This window comes from Nicotiana tabacum, chromosome 5 (genome assembly GCF_000715075.1).
Source record: "Nicotiana tabacum cultivar K326 chromosome 5, ASM71507v2, whole genome shotgun sequence".
NCBI classification, from domain to species: domain Eukaryota; kingdom Viridiplantae; phylum Streptophyta; class Magnoliopsida; order Solanales; family Solanaceae; genus Nicotiana; species Nicotiana tabacum.
This window is the reverse complement of record NC_134084.1, coordinates 104247684-104267531: the sequence shown is the minus strand read 5'-3', so window position 1 is coordinate 104267531 and position 19848 is coordinate 104247684.

The following is a 19848-nucleotide window of genomic DNA, read 5'->3' as shown; positions in this document are numbered from 1 at the left end:
CATCAAGGCCCGACGGTGCTCGTCAGAATGGATCAATAACGACAATAATGAAATCTGAGCCGGTGTTTTCCTCAATTGCTCCACAATGGAATAATCTGGCACTTTCATCTTTCTCAAGAACTCCTCTGCTTCTTCCTTGGTCACGGCTTTCTTCACCAACACTGGGTTATCTTTTGAAGTCTTAGCTTTCCTCAACTCTTCGGAGGCAAAGCATCTCCCCGATTGAGTTAAACCATGGGTCTCACACACTTCTTCTTTAACTTCTTTCCCCTGGTAAGTTACTATCACTCGTTCATAATTTCACGGGACCACCTTGCTGTTGATCACTGGAAGCTGAGTTACTGGTTTTATAATAACAAGCTCTGTGCGAGCACCCTTCATGACCACAACAGGTTTACTTGTAACCCCTGGTACCACCACTTTAGCTTTCTTTGGTTTCACTGTGACAATGCTTGATGACCCTTTCCCGGCTACCACAGCTGGCTTATTGTCTACCCCTTTCAACTGGACCACTGATTTCCCACTGGTTACCTTTTCCTTAGAACTGGTTTCACTAGAGCGGATCATCATCACCGTCTGCGAGGGTTTCTTAGCCTCCCCTCCCTTGTGTATCAACTCAATCATATGGGTCTCATGGTGAGCTGGCAGCGGATTCTGGTTGATATTTGGTGCTTCTGGGGCCTGAACCTCGATCTGATGAGTATCAATGAGCTCTTGTACAACTATTTTCAGTTTCCAACATTTCTCTGTGTCATGGCCCAGGGCCCCTGAACAATACTCACAACTCATCGAGCGATCAAGATTTCTGGGAAGGGGATTCGGCAGTTTGGCTTCGATCGGATTCAACATGCCCAACTGTCTCAGCCTGTGGAATAGACTAGTATAGGATTCTCCCAATGGAGTAAAAGTCTTCTGCTTCTGCAACCTCTCATTCTTAAAGGCTTTATTGGGTCGAAAACCTGTTCCAGGAGGATATTTGTAGGCTTTTGGGGGTGGATAGTTATTTTGTGGAGCTTGGTATGGATTTTGTGGAGCTGGCGCATGCCATTGTGTGTGAGCGGGAGGTTGGGTATAGATTTGTGCGTGATGGACAGAAAAATGGGGATCTGGCGGTGGGTAGTAGTGTTGTGGCGGGCTATATGGAGTGTGGGGGTAGGTTTGGGGATAGGGTCGAGGCTAGTTGTAGAACTATAGAAGGTTCCTGGATCCACCCCAAGCTGCCGACTCGATCGTTGCAACATCCTCTTTCTTCTTCTTTTCGAGTACACCCCCAATACCGTTTTGAATGGCCTGGGTGGTTGCTTTAATTGCTGAATAACTCATGATCTTATTGGACTTGAGTCCCTCCTCAACCATGCCTCCCATTTTCACAACTTCATTAAAGGACTTGCCCACTGCTAACACCAAATGACCAAAATAAGTGGGCTCCAAAGCCTGCAAGAAATAATCAACCATCTCACTTTCTTTCATCGGGGGGTCAACCCTTGCTGCTTTCTCTCTCCAACGGAACCCATATTCTCGGAAACTCTCACCGGGCTTCTTCTCGATCTTCGTCAATGACAGACAGTCTGGGATGATTTCGAGATTATACTGAAAATGACAGGCGAAGGCTTGGGCCAAATCGTCTCATGTGTACCACTTGCTATGATCTTGTCTGGTGTACCATTCTAGGGCTGACCCACTCAAACTTTGGCTGAAATACGCCATCAACAATTCATCTATTCCGCCTGCTCCTCTCATCTTGCTACAAAATCCCCTTAAATGTGCTACTGGGTCACCGTGCCCGTCGTATAGGTCAAACTTGGGCATCTTGAACCCAGCTGGTAACTGAACATCTAGGAACATACATAAATCTTTGTAGGCCACACTTACTTGGCCCCCTAACCCCATCATGTCTCAGAATAATTGTTCTAAACTTTTGACCTTTCTGATCATCTCCTCATGCTCAGGATTTTTGGGTGGCTTCTCGGTTTCCGCCGTGAGATCAATATGAGGGGTGTAAGGATAGGGTTTTGGAACTTTGAATGTAGGTTTAGGGGGATAAATACTGGTTTTCATGGGTCTGGAACAGAGGTTCACTGGAAGATCGGTGTAAGGTAGCAGGTGGAGGTGCCACAAAAATAGGAGTGACTGGCGGAGGAGGGTATGGGACTTGTTTGGGTGGAGGAGCTTGCGATGTATGAGAAGTGGTGCCTTGGCATTGTTGGTAGAGGGGAAAGGCTGGAGATGAGTTCACAGTGGGAGGTTCCTGAGGTTGAGCCAATGGTGGGATATAAGCGGGGTTAGCGGGATAGACTGGCAGTGGATGCCCCTTCGCCCAGGCTTGATACATTTCAGCAATCTGTTGCTTCAGCTTATACATTTCTTCCCTCATTGCATTAACGTCCATTTCTTCCACTTCTTTCGATGGGTCGACAATACTTGTTTCTGTTTCCTGATTGGCCATATTCAGCCTGTCTTTCGATCGGGTGTTGTATGAGTGAGTTTCCAGAATGCCAACCAACTTACCATCTGCCTGAACTCAATTCATCAACAACAACATTGTTAGCGGTTAGGTTTTTAACAATTTCGTAATCGCACATTTGGGGAATGAATGCACCTAAGCAGTTAACCGTTTCTATCATGCATTTATTCGGCTCCTTGCGACATCCCGGCTTGGCCATTTTGCAACTTTCTTTCTTTTTCTTTTCTTTGTCTTTCTTTTCTTTCCTTTATCCTCTCATCACCATCGTTTCTTTCTTCTTATTTCTTCTCTTTTCTTTTCTTTTTCTTTGTTTTTCCTCTCTTTTTCTTTTTTTCTTTTCCTTTTTTCTCTCTTCTGGTTATGGTCGAATCCTATGGAGATTGCCTACGTATCATGACCCCGCATGAATCAGATTGAGCGTAGTTCTGGGAGATAAGTGTGAAAGTAAATAATAAAATATTTTGGGATTTTCAATTTTCATAAAAGCAAATGCTTTGGATTACAAAGGCTCAATACTAACAAATTCCAAAAGACTAACAGACTTTAATGCAAAGACAAAATACAGACTCTGAAAATAGGCTATCATACTCCCAAGAAATACAGACTCAAAAATAGAAAGAAAATACAAACCCAACATGACTTTCAGACTCTGACAAAAAGGAAATACAGACTCAAACGAAAAATCACGAGTACATCAATGCTCCTGGTGTCCGTGGGACATCATTCGGTCTCACCACGGGCCTATGTTCAATATCCCTTTGAAGTCGGTCCAAGTCGTTCATTATTTGTTTAACAAAGGTCATCACTGCTGCAAAGAATGTAGCGCGAGTCATGTCCTCACAGATGTGGCACTTCATAATGATGTAGTCAGCGATGTTTCTAATTCTCTCTCTTATGACGCCCTTTTCTTGTAACAAACGCCCAATCTGCTGGGCCCTGGCCTCCAAAGTTTGCTCAGCCGCATGATTTTGCTCCTGAAGTTGTTGCAAATCTATTTCTAATCGTGACAATGCCGTATAACAATGTTCCCTTTCAACTTTGAAGTCTTTTGCCTACTTGATCATTTTGTTTTTCGTGGCGATGACCCTTTTCTTTAACTCTGCGACCTCCTTGTCGTACCTTTCTCTCAACTGCTTAACCAGGCATACCCGTTCATCTACGTTTTTAGCCAATTGTTTTTGAGCCTTGGCTAGTTCACTTTCTGCTTTGTTCAAATCGAAACTATAGTCACTCACTTTCTGCAAGCTACTATCGAATTGAAGCTCTTTGACTTGCTTTTCCAATTTTCCTATTGTGGCCCTGTACTCATTCTCCTTAGCCACCCAGGCCCACTGTTCTTGTGATGCTTCAACAAATTCCTGAACGTGAGGCTTTTTGGCTGGTCTTTCTGGTTCAGCCCTTGCAGTGTTCTTCTTTCTATACCAAACAATATAGGCGGGTGAGACTTCACCTCTAGATAAATCACGCACTCGAGTATTTACTGTCAAGCACTGGCATTCATTCCAAATAGAACGAACTGTCTCTTCATGAAATTGACCGTCATCACTAACCTCAACTGCATGCACACTAAGATCTTCATCTGGGTGCATCACCTGACACCTTCCCAACTGTCTCATCGTCCGGTAAGGTGCGTAAGTATGAATACCTCGCAGACCCATCAGGAGGAAGTAAGGACCACTGGCAGGCATGTACACAATTTCTTCAACAGGAAGCCAACCCAATGTCCACTCTATTTTCCCTGCAGTAATGGAGCAAAGGCAGGATACCCACTCTTCAAACCCCTTTGGCAGCTTAAACCCTGCAATTCTTGTGTCAAACTCTTCAATACAACTTTTCTCTGTGGATCCACAACTCATATACTGAGGGCGATGGCACAGGTACTCGATCATCCACATCTGTAATAGCAAATTGCACCCCTCGAAGAAATCTGCCCCAACTTTACAGGCTATGAGAGCTCGGTATATCTCGGACACTATCATAGGGGCGAGAATGCTCTTGGCATTGGTAATCAGGACCTTGACGACTCCGGCCACCCGCAAATTGATATTCATGTCTTTTCGGGGAAATATCACAAGGCCTAAAAAAGCTACCATGAAGGTGAAACGCCTATGCTCATCCCATTTTGTTCGGTTTACTTTGCTACAAACCCCGCTTGCCGGATCATTGAACCCTCCTATATGCCCGTACCTTCGGTATATAAAATATAGAGTAGCAAAACCATCCTCCAACTCGGAATACGGGACTCCCTTACTTATCTTTAGCAAATCCATGAACTTGTGAGAGTTAACGGCTCTTGGAGCGATCAGATACTTATGCCTTAGCCCTTCAGTACTTCCCATATAACCTGCTATCTCTTCCAAGGTTGGGGTGAGTTCAAAATCTGAAAAGTGAAATACGTTATGGGTCGGGTCCCAAAACGTAACCAAAGCCTTTATGACATCTCCTCTGGGCCTAATTTTTAACAACCCGGTGAGACCTCCCAAATGTATATTGACCTTATCTTGCTCCGATTTTCCCAGATCTTCCCACCACATATGCAACTCCAAAGGGATTTTGTTCATGACTGCTATCGGCAAACTTGGACTCGTGCTCATTCTGCATATTTATTAGGGTGATTAAGCAAAATCAAGACTCATTTGACTCAAAGACAAAACTGACACTTTTTCATTCATTTTTTCAAAAATAGAACCCGGTTTTGCAAATACGGCTTTTCAGCACCTCGGAGACGAAGATTTTAAGGCTGTGTCGGCTAATCGGTGAAAACCTCGAAAAATGACCACAGGTGGATGTTCTTGCAAAAGCAGCCTTCTAGTGCCCTTTTAGGGACATTCGGCTATTTCTGACAAGAATGGCATCACCCTAATTATTTTCAAATAAAAGTAAAATTTTTGCTTTTGGCTACTTTCGCAAAAGGAAGTTGGACCCGATGGGGGTTGCCTACGTATCTCACACCCTATGAGAATCAAACTGGCATAGTTCGGGCAGATAAAATAAATTATTTTTTTTGAAAATAAGACTCTTTTTTTTCATTGGCAAACAAAACGAACTATTTTTTTATTTTGAAAACAAGAACTCTTTATCTCTTTTTTTTCATTTCATAAATAAAACAAACTATTTTTCCTCCTTTTTTTCTAATTATTTTCTCAAAAATTCGACAAAGTTTCGACACTATTTGGGCATTGTTTTTTTTCAAAACAGACGATTAACTCTCTTTAGCCCTCATACTGCAATTTCTTTTCCAAATTCTCTCCTTTTATTCAAAAGCCGGTCAGCATGCAAACCCGAAGCAAATAAATGCACAAGTAGCAAGTAAGATGCATCAGGATAGTCTTTTTATTTCGGGTGCACCTGTCCTAGACAGACCCAACCCCTGTGTTGAGTCTCCAAAGTCAAATATGCACATGATGCAAACAAACGCTCCTACTAGGGATCAGACATGAGGTATTGTTATACTAGGTTTAAAACCCTGGGTTTATTTGTTCTAGACTTGGCTTACCCGAGCGGACAACTCGAGCCGAGGGGGGGCTGCGTACCGGTAACCAAAGGATCATCCGGCTTTGCAACTTGTCTGAGCCTTATCCTATTTGGGATATGACACTAACAGAAAGAAGTCATGACCAGAGTGCACTCCTCAGGAGAGAGAAGAGAGGGGTTTCGTAGCAGTTTATATATGCAGTTCAGATAATATCAAAGCGGTAAAAAATAACATTTAGCACATTAGGCCCAAACATGTAACAAAATCAGATAAAGCCAAATATAACAATTCATCTAAGCTCGATTTTGAACCCTGAACCAGAGATTCTGGGTTCGCTCCCCAGCAGAGTCGCTAGAGCTGTCACACCTCCTTTTTTACTACACCCCGTAAAGGGTATAAGGATAAGGGAGTTTTTCCAATTAAAGGACAATCGAAACGGGATTTATTTATTTTAAGATCAGAGTCGCCACTTGGGATAATTTATGGTGTCCCAATTCACCGGTTTAATCCCGAATCGAGGAAAAGTTTTACTCTGTTTAACAGTCCGCGAACCAGAAATCCAAGTAAGGAATTCTGTTAACCCGGGAGAAGATGTTAGGCATTCCTGGGTTCCGTGGTTCTAGCACGGTCGCTCAACTGCTATATTCAGCTTAATTTTCTGATTTTAGTACATGTTCAAACATATGTGCATTTTCAATCTTAGCCGCTTTTTATTCATTTTTAGAACCATTGCAACGCTATTAAAATATATCTTGAACCACGTCACATAAATCCACCCGCGGCGTTCGACATATTTTAACATTGTTGAGATTTGGATTTGGGTCACATAAATGCGCACCCAAATTCAGGAAAAGTACTTTTATTAAAACAACGCGCCTAGAGAAACTACGCGTTTTTAGCTTCGCGAGGGCCATGGAAAGTTCGCTAAATGGCATACCTCGATTTCTAAAGGATTGCAATTAATTAAGTGAAGGCCCTAAATTATACATTCGGCTAGCAAGGCACGCTTCGAATTAACTACAATGATCCACTAATTGAGTAAGGCTTGAACGAATTGCAGCTACTCCTAGACTACAGTAAAATTCGAATTGTTGATTTAAGGGCTAGTACTGGATGAGACCTAATCTATTTTCATTTCAGAGCATGAGCCTGACCCGAGGTCCAATAGCTAATAACCACGACGAACATGGAGACCTGATTGGGCTAGACATGAAGCCCAAATCAAGAGCTTAATACGAAAGGGAACTTGGCGCAAAAAGGATCCAGGTTGATAGCCGACTCAGCGTTACTGCACTTGAGGTCATCTTACACTGCCCCTACAACTCCGACTTTGAACCAAATATATTGACACACGTTAAACAATTCAAAATAGGAACCTTACCATTTCAAAACGATTCAAACTCGCACACCCTGTTAGTTTCGAAAGCAAAGAAGGAACTACGCCTTAATCCAATTTAAAATCTTACCAACTAAAATCCCATAATTAAATTAAGATTCAGCAGTTATTGCAGACTTGTGACAATATATGAAAGGAGAAGTACACCCATTTAATTTCCAAGTTCTAACTTACTAACGAGCAGCCATAGACAAACAAAGCAAAATAGAGCACATTTAAATCCGGAGAACACTGATGACTTCAACTTTTAACACATGCTCAATCTTAATTACGATAACATTAGCATAACATTCTAACAGATCTGCAATTTTAAAAAACAATATTCACGGATGTTAAAGTTGATGGCCAGTTCTAATAGCAGCAGAATCCAGGAGTTAAACAAAAGAAAAATTAACGCACTACATAAGAGTCCTACTATAGTATTAACATAAACCCAAGACATACTGAAAGAGAAAAAGAAAACAAAAGCCATAACATCTGATAACACCCTCTTCACTTTTCTTCAAAAAACACACTCTCTGAACCATGGCTCACATGCTTTAGAAATCAAGAGTATGTACCTGGAAATTGAAATAGGAAAAGGAATAGTGAGGGATCAGCAGAAGCAGTAAAGCAGAATTCAGCAGCGAGAGGTGATCAACAACCTAATTTCAAACTTAGGAAATGATATAAAGCAGCCCAGAAATCAGTTTTAGTTGAACAACAACCCAGATTCAACCAACTTTCAATGAAATTGACTCAAATTCAATGAAACAGTGGTTAAAACACAAAATCTGCCCCAAACATTTTGACAAAAAATAGACTCAGGCCATTTATCACACTTGAATGAACCACAGATTGCCTTAACAAGTTGAAATTCCAAAATTGAAACCAATGGAGCAGTCCCAATGTAGCCGTCCCTATTTCTCTATTTTTAGTTCGTCCTCCTTAGGTCTTGGGTCTGCTTTGAAAGGCAAGAAAAGCTGCCTTTATAGGCAAGTTATTAGGGTAGCTAAATGAGGATCAGATTTGCACTTATACCCTTTTGCAATTTTTATTTTAGCTTAAACACCCCTAGTTCAAATTTAGTTTTTGCAAAGTAGTCCCCCCTCCCCCAGCTTCCTAGAAGCTTCCCAAATAGTTACAAATAGATTCCCTCACTAAGACTACCCAAACTAACCCCCATACCCTTGTTATTTACCTTAGCCTACTCGTTGATTCAAATTAACCCATGGTCTAATTAACCAGACCCTTTAACCAGGTCAAAGATGACCATAGTTACTCGTTAGGGCTCGAAACTCTCAGAAGTGACCAAATGAACCAAAGAAACTAATAAATCAAAAATTCAGGGAAGACACAATTACTTTCTGATTTTAAGCTTGAATTATTTTAATGACACAACTCAGCATTGAACTCCTACTGTAAATCAACAATCAAACAAAGAAAACAAAATAAATGTAATTAAAACAGCAGTGACAGGAAATACTATGGGGTAAAGGAAAATGAGTAAGAAGAAAGAGAAGGGGGACAATCACGAATTTACAACACAAACAATGAGGGACGGGGACGAGATAAGAAAAATTAGACGGAAAAGATAAGGAGACTCACTGATTCAAGCCTTGAACTTGACTGAACCTCCGATTAGATCTCCAAATAACGCCAATCGCTTGTGCTTGGTTAAGAACAAGCAAATGATGTTATTTCGGGATAAAATCGGCCCTCAATAACCTTGCATGCATTGGTCAAGTTTGGGCTTCTAGGGCTCAACCTTAGATTCAATATTTGACACATTCCAGACATATTCGAGGGGAATGGAGCGTGGATTTGGTACAAGGGGGTCATGGCGGTTCTATGGTGTCAATTTGGTGGTGAACAGAGGCGGCGGCGCTAGGGTTTGTGACTTCAACCTCAGATTCTACAGATTCTGAGTGTGTTCGAACGAAGTTGGTTATGGATTGGGATTGTGGAAGGGATGAGGAGTTTAAGGTGTGAATATGGTGGTCATCGGAGGTGGCGCTGCCGGCCTGAGGTGGTGGGAATTAGGGCGGCTCTCCCGGGTTTGGTTTAGGGACGATGAAGTCTGGGAAATGAGGGGGGGTGCGAGATTCGGACACTTATATTTGAGACAAGGTCAGTTACGGACCGTTTGATCAACTGAGATCAACGGTCCATATCAAAGAGGACGAAACGACATCGTTTTGATTATGAAGGCTGGACCGGGTATTAGGGACGGGTTTTGGGCCGGGTAAAGGGGTAATTTGGACGGGTCTAAGGGGAAATTAGTCTGGGCCTGGGGACATGGCCCGATTTGGCCTAAATTTTCCTTTTTCATTATTTCCTTCTTCTTTTTTTTCAATTCATTTTTCTTTAAAAATTCTTTTTCTTTTCCCAAAATTAAAAATTAAAACCTAAATTAAATCCTAAGCCCAATTATCCTACCACATTAATTAATTAACCCTAATAATTTTTACTACAAATAATTAAAAACCAAATTAAAGGGAAAAACTACCAAAATTCAAAATTAAAATTAAAAGTGCAAATAAACTATTTTTTGTGATTTTTTCCCATTTTTATAAAATAACTAATTTGTCAATTATTCCTAAAATGTAAAATTAAATCCCAAATGCAAATGCAACATATTTTTGTATTTTTCATTTAGTAAAATAAACATGCACAGACAAATGCAAACAATAACAAACAAAAATCTACGAAATTGCAAACAAATGGAAAAATTATTTTGTTTTGAATTTATGGGAGTAATTCATATAGGGCAAAAATCACGTGCTCATAACCATCGACTTTAAAATGATTTGGGCCAAACCTCAGTAACAGGCCCAATTCGAAAACATTGCAGCTGAAGGACGAGAACTCAAGATCGAATCCCTTTGAGCCTAAATTAATTCCATTAGAAATTGGGCTCCAGATGGCCACTATGTAGTCCAAATTAAGCTACTGATCTTTAACACTTTCTACACAACGAAATATCAATGGCTGCTTAAACAAACAAATACCCACATTAAGTCAAATGAATTGTCTAGGATGTATTTACCATGCCTTATACACCATCAAATTAATACCCTGCATACTAACACAATTTCCATACCCAATGTACATACGTTGGCATACGTTCCCATGTACCTCATTTCCCTTATCTTAGATACCTATTAATAAAAACTTGACATCAACAACTACCTAACAAAACAATTAGAGGTTAAATACAACACATTCTTACGCTAATAGACTCAACGCATGACCCAGCTAATGGTCCACTAACCAATTTCGAACTCTCAGCAATGCAAGGTTATCCAATTTGTACAAACTCAACAAAGCTAAACTCCTGATTTCCCAAATATACAGAACCATACTCAAGCAAAGATGATCACACAAAGCCAAGATTTAATACTAATAGCAGAATATGTTGACCAAATCATAAGAGGACAACATTTACCAATTAACATGATCTAAACTCCAATTACAACTCACTCTTAAATAAATACATCCACCAGAATCTTTCTCAAACCAAGTATGACAAGTTAATTACTAAATTGAAAGAAGAGAAGATGATTCAGATTCACAACATCCAAATTTATCTTATTTTCCAAATCCATACTTCGAGCTACATCAAAGGGCATCCATATGATCGAGGAATACCTGGAAATGAGCAAAGCAAACAAACGATGTGAAGAATTTGCAGTCAAGCAGCAGCAGTACAACAGAATCAACACCAGCAGAAACAGCTCAAACCAAAATGAGTATGAAAGCAGTAAAAACAATCCCCCTCTAATAGTAACCACAACAACTTCACAAACTAAACCTTAAACACCCACTTCAATCCATTTTAACACTAGAAAAATTAGAAAACCTTTTCAAGAATTGAAAACTTGAGAAATCACAGGATGATTTTCAATGAAATAGTCACTTCATTCCAATTTTTTAGCCGTTTTTAAATTTTTGGATTTTTCTTTCCTTTTTTCTCTTGGGTCTGCCTTGAAAGGCAAGTTTAGGATGCCTTTATAGGTAAGGGACTAGGCATACCTTAGGATTTTAACTTTTCCCTTTGCCACCCTCTTTAATTCTCATTTTTAGCTACTTGACCCCTCATTTACTGACTTGTTCCCCAAGCTAACCTACTATACTTCTGAAATTCAATAAAAACCCCTCACTAGAAGTTTCCTATTTCTGTTATGAAAGATTCTCTGATCTAAACTACCCAAACTACCCTTTAAAGACCCTGAAATTACCTTTAACCAAGACCGATCATGGGTTGATTCGACCCAATTGAATTAATTCAGGTTCAGCCCAAACTAGTAAATCAGAAGATTAAAGGCATAAACCCAAACCCAGAACAAGTCGAATTGATTGAAACAAATGCTCATAACAGAGACGAGTCTGAACAACTTCAAAAACAAAAATCAAGTACTGGGCTAGAATTAAAGAAATTACCAGATAAAACTAACCTAATTAATCAAGCTAAGTGACCTAATATGTTTAAAATAACATGCGTAATAAACAACCCATAAACGAACACAAAAGACCTAACGGGACAACAAATAATAGAAGAAACGAAGAAGTAGAGAAGAAAGAGAACTGAGAAGAAGAAAAGAGATATACCTAAGAGGACCCAGACAAAAGGGCATAAGGAACAGCCTTCAACTCATCGATTCTGGTCCGATCCGAAGTTAATCGTATGTTTTTTTTAATATCAAAAACACACGAGTAACATCGATTTAGGCCTAAAATCTTCTAACCCTCGCCGATTCGGACCTTTGGACTTTTAGGGTTGTCCCTTCAAATCCAGATCCGAGGAGCTTCACTAATATTCGAGGGAAATAGAGTGGATTTTTGGAATGAGGGTGAGACGGGGGTTCAGGGGTGTTATTTTGGGGCCAATTGGATGAGTTAGGGTTTCAGTCGTTCTCTTTGATTCAAGATTCGAGAGGTTGGGCTGAGATTCAAGGGAGGGGGTTTGGAGATTTGGAAAGAGGAGAAGGAGAGGAATCTATGGTGTAAAAATGGGGTCGATTGGAGCAACGCCGCCGACGGAGGCGATTTCTGGTAGGCGGCTCACGGCGGAGGCGGTGAGGGGTTCTTTGAGTATGTGTGGGGATGATTAGAGGGGGTAGGGGGTGCGTTAGGACAGTTTTATACCCGAAGACCCCATCTTCCCCACCGTTGGATCTGGAAAACCTCGACGACCAGGATTTGTTTTAAATGAAACGACGTCGTTTGGTCGTCCAAAGAGACTGGGTCGGGTGAGGCAGGTCTGGACCTAGGTTAAACGGGTGGTCTGTGTTTGGGTCTGAGTTAATTCAATTAATTTTGGCCCAAATTCCTTTTCTTCATTTCAATTTTTTCAATTTTTCCACTTTCTTCTAAATTAAAATTAAAATAAAACCTAAATTAATTCCTAATCAAATTATCCTATCAAATTAAATTAACTAACTCTAAATAATAATTACCACAACTAATTAAATACCAAATTAAATAAAACCTACCAAAATTCGAAACTAAAAATTTAGAATGCAAAAATAAGTTATTTTTTTGTGATTTTTCCATTTTTATAAAACGTTAAATTACTAATTAATTCAAGCATGCAAAATTAGATCCTAAAATGCGAATGCAGTGTATTTCTTTTGTATTTTCATGAATTAAATAAAATAAACATGCACAGACAAATGCAAACAATAACAAAAATGCTACGAAAATCTACAAAATTGCAAATAATGGAAAATTTTATTTTTCTTGAATCTATGAGAATAATTCATACAGGGAAAAAATCACGTGCTCACAAACATCAGTACGAATAAAGTACCGAATATGTAAGGCAGGAAAGCATAAACAAGAACAATAATGTAAAAGGAGATAGAGGAGATACAACCTATAATATTTGAGTGCCTATGAGGGCTACTGACATGAAATGCATAACACATATATACATAAACTTTTATAAACATATGCCTCTGTAGGCATCATCATCATCATATCGTACCCGACCTCAAAGAGGTCTAGGTAAAAACATACCCGACCATTATAAGGCTCGGTAGAATCATACTCGGCCATGTGGAGCTTGGTAAACCCAACTGATCAGTGGTTGCACAATAGGTTCCGTACCAGGTCGACTATAGCGCGGTTCGGTAGAGTAAAATAGATTCTATATATAATGCATGCTGGACTCATGGAATCACGTTCTAAACCTTTTGGAGTGACATAAGGTCGTCGCACCCTCGATTAACATTATTGGCATCCATACCATTAATATGAACCTCAATAGGATTCAATGATCATATATACTTGTTTAGAATAACTTTATTAGGAAAGAACAACAAGGGAAGCCTTAGTTGCTAGGAGCACATCCGTTATGAAATAGCGTATCGTTTATGTGCATTTCATGTTAGATCATGCCAAAAGAAAGAAGAAAGTGCCTTAACATACCTTTGAAATGTTCTATCCAATCTTCAAGCAAGCTCAATATGATCTTCTTACGTCTACAATGAGTAAACCAACTTCGTCGTCATCATATAAGCATTGTAACTCTCATATTTGGAAACCAATATTCTACAACAAAATGGACAACACCTCTGATATTTGTACTACATCCCATATGCTACCAAAAGTCACCAAACAGCCCAAACAACAACAATATAATTCACAATAAGCTCTCCGATTTGTTCAACAACCATTTTGAGCAGCAATCTCGATTTACGATTAACAAAATATGGTTTAAATCCAATTCCTTTTCCATGAATCTGCCTACAACATATATAACATCATACTTATGCTTACCATATTATTTTCATTCAAAAACATCATAAGCATAATCTTCAAATATAGTCCACACGCCTAGCACCTTAACCTTTATCATCAACATCTTATTTTTCATGTTATCATCTTCAATCCACTGAATTAGCACATAGATAAGCTTAACAACATCATCCACAACATAATAAAACTATTTATAACAATTTCCAGTCGCAAAAACCATATATATATATATATATAGCCTCAATACAGCCCACAAAAAAAGATAATGATTCCTTATGCCATGTCAATTACTATCTTGTAGATTTTCACTCAAACAACTCAACCAACACATGATTGACCTTAAGAACAACCAAGAACATGATTTAATTACCTTATACAGTAGATACAACTTGAAATCCCCAGCTTGTGTAGCTCACAACAACCCTCAATCACACCACAACACTATAGGAGTTGTATTCTCTTCTTGAATCAACTTTTGTGTTCATGTTGGTGTGTAAACACTTGCATTTCTCCTTGAAACTCTAATATACATGAATGAGGTACTGATTCTTAGCGTAATCATAAAGAAAAACACAAAATCTGAGGTTACTTACCTTGAAGAACCCTCCAAAACAGCCACAAGATGAAGAACTACGATCAAGCAAGCACCACGGGATTTCTAGCATTGGATTCATGTTTTTATCTTAGGTTTTCACCCTAGAATCATGGAGAAACCCTTGTAGAGAATTTAGGAGGGTTTAGGCACTGTTGTGGATGATAAAAAATGAGTTAAAATGACATAAATGACTTAAATACAAGCTCAAGTTTAAACCGACTTTGTGGGTCCCATGGGAGCTGCTTGCGCAGTCTTGCAAAAATGCGAATATATCTCTAGTCCAATGTCGTATCGACAAACGGTTTAATGAGTTAGAGTCTAGACTCGTAGATATTCAATTTTATATGTAGATCATCCATTTATTCCAAGTATATTGGGAGAAAAGAGCATCTATATTTGACCTAAATTTCAGCACATTATGAATGCAACTTGTGATGACCTTTGCCAACTTTTGTTCCACAACTTGCTTGACTTAAAAACATAACACACGACTACCATACGACTAAAATAACTCATAAATTGACCTCTTCATCATGTTAATCACCCTCGTCTCACCCTAAATGTATATGTTATAACATTCCAAACTTGTCTACTTTCGACGAAATTTATTTTCTTCAATTCGTTTAGCGTCTGAGCTTTCCAACCCTTTTGAGTACTTGTTATTCATGATCTTAAAGATTTGTAACCTCAAGATAACATGATGAACTTACATTATGTACTTTCAAAAACGATCTCATTTTTGAGCTTACATCAATTGGCTTACGATGTACTCTCACGTATGAAAACATGGGATGTAATATCATTCCCCCCTTTGGAACATTCGTCCTCGGATGTTGACTGATGCATTTATCTGTCTCATAACCTCTATCTCTTATGAATACTTTAATATTGTCCTTGACATCTAGGAATCTGTTTGGTAAATTAATCTAAAGGCCAGGGTATTCCCCATTTAGGCCTCTTTCTCATACCACGACCTGTGGTCGGAATTCTTCCAATCTCGTAACTGTTGTTACCTTTTGTCATGCATCATGTACAACCGTGTACTTGTATGTGTGCCTATGCGACTCTTTTCTCCTTTTTTCTCCATCTTTTAGTCAATATTTAGGCCTCACTTTGTGAACATATACAGAACTATGACAAGATGTCCCTCTAGGCATCTATAGGTGTACTAAAGTTCTTCGTTTGGTACTTTGTCAGACTTACGACTATTGTTATACCTTGCTTCATAGCCTTGGTTATATATGCTTATGGTTTTACTACATTTAGGTAGGTCATACTATATCGTAGGTCTTACTTCGGTTTATTATTACCGAGGTCTGCTACCCAACTTCAGGTTACTCTCTCGTTGCTTATCCTATATGTATAAATCTAAGTCCTTTAATACTTCCTCATTACTGTTCATCTTAATAATGAAGGTTTAATCTCATCTCATACTTTGCAACATTTATCCATCCATTGGTGATTCACCTTAATGTTGATTTATAATCTACCACTAATAACTTGAAACCTCTTACATAACACATTGTCACTAGGGCTCACGTCTCATCGGGGAACATCTGAAGTGATTTGCCCGATCCACCTAGGGACGATACTATACCTCAATAACCGTATTTTATAGCATTGTAACATGATTCATCTTATGTGGGTATTCCAATCCCGTGCAATGCATAAAATCCATTTTCTTTAAATTATTCCTCAATCAAAGGCCTAAATGTCATCCTCTTATCTATCACAATTACACCCTTATTCTACTAACGGGGCAGCATTTCATCTCTTCTAATTGCTCCTAGTCTTAGACTCCTCTGTGTTTATTCAGGTTGTACTGAGCTTTTTATTACATATGAAAATCATTAGCTCCCTTGTTTTGATGGGTTTAATTCCGAGGACTCACCTATTCTTGTCACCTTCTCACTCGTCTTTTCTTATCCTTACTCCTATCTACATAAAACCTTGTTATTCTACGATACTTTAGCTTGCGATCTACATATATCTGTTTATGCTATTCACAACTTTCCTTTAACTTGCTAGCACCATAGATTTCCGTTCATGGCTTCTCAGTTGCCTTTAAACATAGGAAATTACTTTTTCTTGTCGTTCTGTCACTTGCTGCATGAATGCTTGGCTTATCTTAGTGCCCGCAAATGCTGGAATTTCCTGTAACTCATATGATCTCAAATATCACCTTTGATTTTTTTTTTCCATTCATTAGCCACGATAGGTTCCACTTTCATATGGAGTGTATACAATATTGTAGTGAGACTGTTGTTATAAGATCATTTACTCTTTAGCTCACTATGCTTAGGCGAGAACCTTCTTCCTTATTTCCTCAGCTAGTCTTTCATTGTAGTTCATAGGGAGACCTTCTGGATCTTGTAAAGTTGCGAGCTTGATATATCGTACACCTGAAGGAAATTTTCATTGTTCTTACTTGCCTATAATAATCCTTAGTTACATAACTTCGTGCCCTTGTGCTCGTAGGGTTACTTCTAAGCTCAAATTTTGATTGTCTCCTTAGTGGTACTCTCTCTTATTTTCATAAAACTTAAATGGTACCTTTAACTGCCTCAACTCCTATCTAAAATTTTTTCAAATGATTGCGATCTCGTATCTGCGAGACTGAATTCACTATGTTGCGGTTCACTACATTTATCTTGCATGATCTATTGATTTATCTGTGACCTCTTGTCTAGCCATAACTGGGCTCTTCCTGAATCAACTACTAATTACTCGTTGGTCCATTCTCATATATATATATATATATATATATTCTGCATAATCTCTCTTGGGATATATCCTTTGTCTTAACTTACCTCTCGCCACTAGCTCCTGATGTATCAAGTGTCCATTTGCACTTATTTATCAATAATATCCTGGCCAGAAACTTTTGCTGCCTCTCCCTGGTGTCGTGCTTGTATAATGTTATAGAGTCGCAACATATCTGTAGGAACTGAATAAATGCAACATCATCCCTTTCTCCTTTTTACCACATTTTTCCTTTACCATTCCATAGTTACCTGAACTGCTTAACTTGACTTAATACCATATTCCCTCCTTTAGGGGAGTACTAAGATCTAGTACTATGATGATCCACCTATAGATGTTTTACCTCTTCATCTTTGGCGTCTTTTCACATCATCAATGAACCTTAATTGACTTATGGTAACCTTCTGTACTAGGGATAACTAAATTTCTTACGCACAAAGGTGACACCTAGTGTAACCGGCATGCTTAGTCCCTTAAGATTAACTCTGCTTAGAGTGCTTGCTTTAGGTAAGTGACTTCCTAAATGACCTTTAAAAGTTATTCGTCTGTTGTCTATTCTATTATTGTTGGAACATGATCTCTGAAATTCTCACGATGTCGACCATTATCAAATCCTCTGGTCCCTAATTTATGTTTGGTTTTTATCTTGTTTACTAAACCATGCTAATTTCTGTTACTACAGGGGGTCTAACTTAGCCTTCTGGTAATTGCATTGAACTCATCAACTCATTTCTCGAAATGAGGATATGACCTTTGGCCTATACTCTATTATTGTCTCAAGGCCCGTCACCTCTTGTCTTTTCCTTCACTTGACTATAGGCTCTATCATCTTTTCATATTTTGATTTACCATTATTACCCATTTATCACACCTTACTCATAATACTTTATTTACTCTCTTCTTATTCTCCTGCTAATATTTCTATTTATTACCTTATTCTGAAAACTTCAACAAAACATTCTTTTGCTTTTAACTCCCCTTGCTCCATCCACTGGCTCTTCAGGTCGCCTAACATTCTCTCTTTACTAGGGACAGGAGCCATACAAAGGTAAATATTTATATCTTCTAGGATTGTATCGATCATCTAAATTTTCTGGACATTCTAGTATTTCATATCTATTCTAGAGTGCACCATCATGCTGTCTCACAAGGATAACTATTACCACATTTGCAATATCCTTCAGAATTGTCAGCTAATGCTAACAATCCATCCACCATTTTGGGTTACTCTAACTCTAACCGGATCCTGATATCCCATATTTGTTAGCTCTCATAGGGCATAACTGAGATGGTTGTGGCCAATTGTATAAATCTCTATTATTGTTGAAAGTAACTCATAATACTTATGTTTCTCTGCTTGAATTGTAAAAACTGATAATCTTTACTAACTGTATACCTCGTACCCTTCTTCACCTTACTTCTTTTGCTTGTTGAAACTTGTATCTACCTTCTGATTCTCTTATTGCTTTTACCATATGGGCGAATAGATATTCATGCTTTAGGGCTCCTTATCAAGAAGCTTATACATCTTAGTACACACATAATCTACTGAAGACCTTACATTTACTCATCATAAGCGTGATGCAAAATCAAGTTCCTCTAAATCAGCTATTCCAGAGCCACATTCAATCTCTTACCAACTGTTTTTGTGGATGTAGGTATCATTGTATTATGACTAAAGTCGAATTTAGGGGTTTGAATTTTTACAACTGAGCTCTACCACACGATCTAGAATAAGAAGAAAGAGTGACCATCCTAAATGCCCTGTAGCCTCCTACTTATAAGTGTGGTGGACAACACATCCATAAACAAGACTCTACGAGACACAACTTGTAAACTCCCTAGGACATAACTGCGATGATACCACCCAAAGCGAAGAGGCCGCGACGGGCACCCGATGCCTTACTCAACCGAGTACCAACTAATATATCTTTCTTATCATACTATCATGGGTAAATGAGCCAGAAAACCCTTCATGAGATAACAAGAATAAAACATAAGGGAATACTCAACATATGACGACCCAACATAATATACAAACTTATACATGTGACATACGGGCCTATAAGGTCGACATGACCATTTGTAAACTCAAAACATAGGCCGATAAGGCCATACAATTATCCATACACCTGACATCTATCTACAAGCCTCTAAGAGTACATAAAATTATAAAGGTCGGGACAAGGCCCCGCTATACCAATCAATACATGTCCAAATCATACTGACCAAATAAGCAACTCCGGAGCAAGTGGAGTGTACCAACACCTTATGCTGAGCTGATAGCCTACTAGGAGGAATGTCAACCTGTCTATCGGGACCTGCAGGCATGAAATATAGCGTCCCCAGGCAAAAGGGACATCAGTACGAATAAAGTACCGAGTATGTCAGGCAGGAAAGCATAAACAAGAACA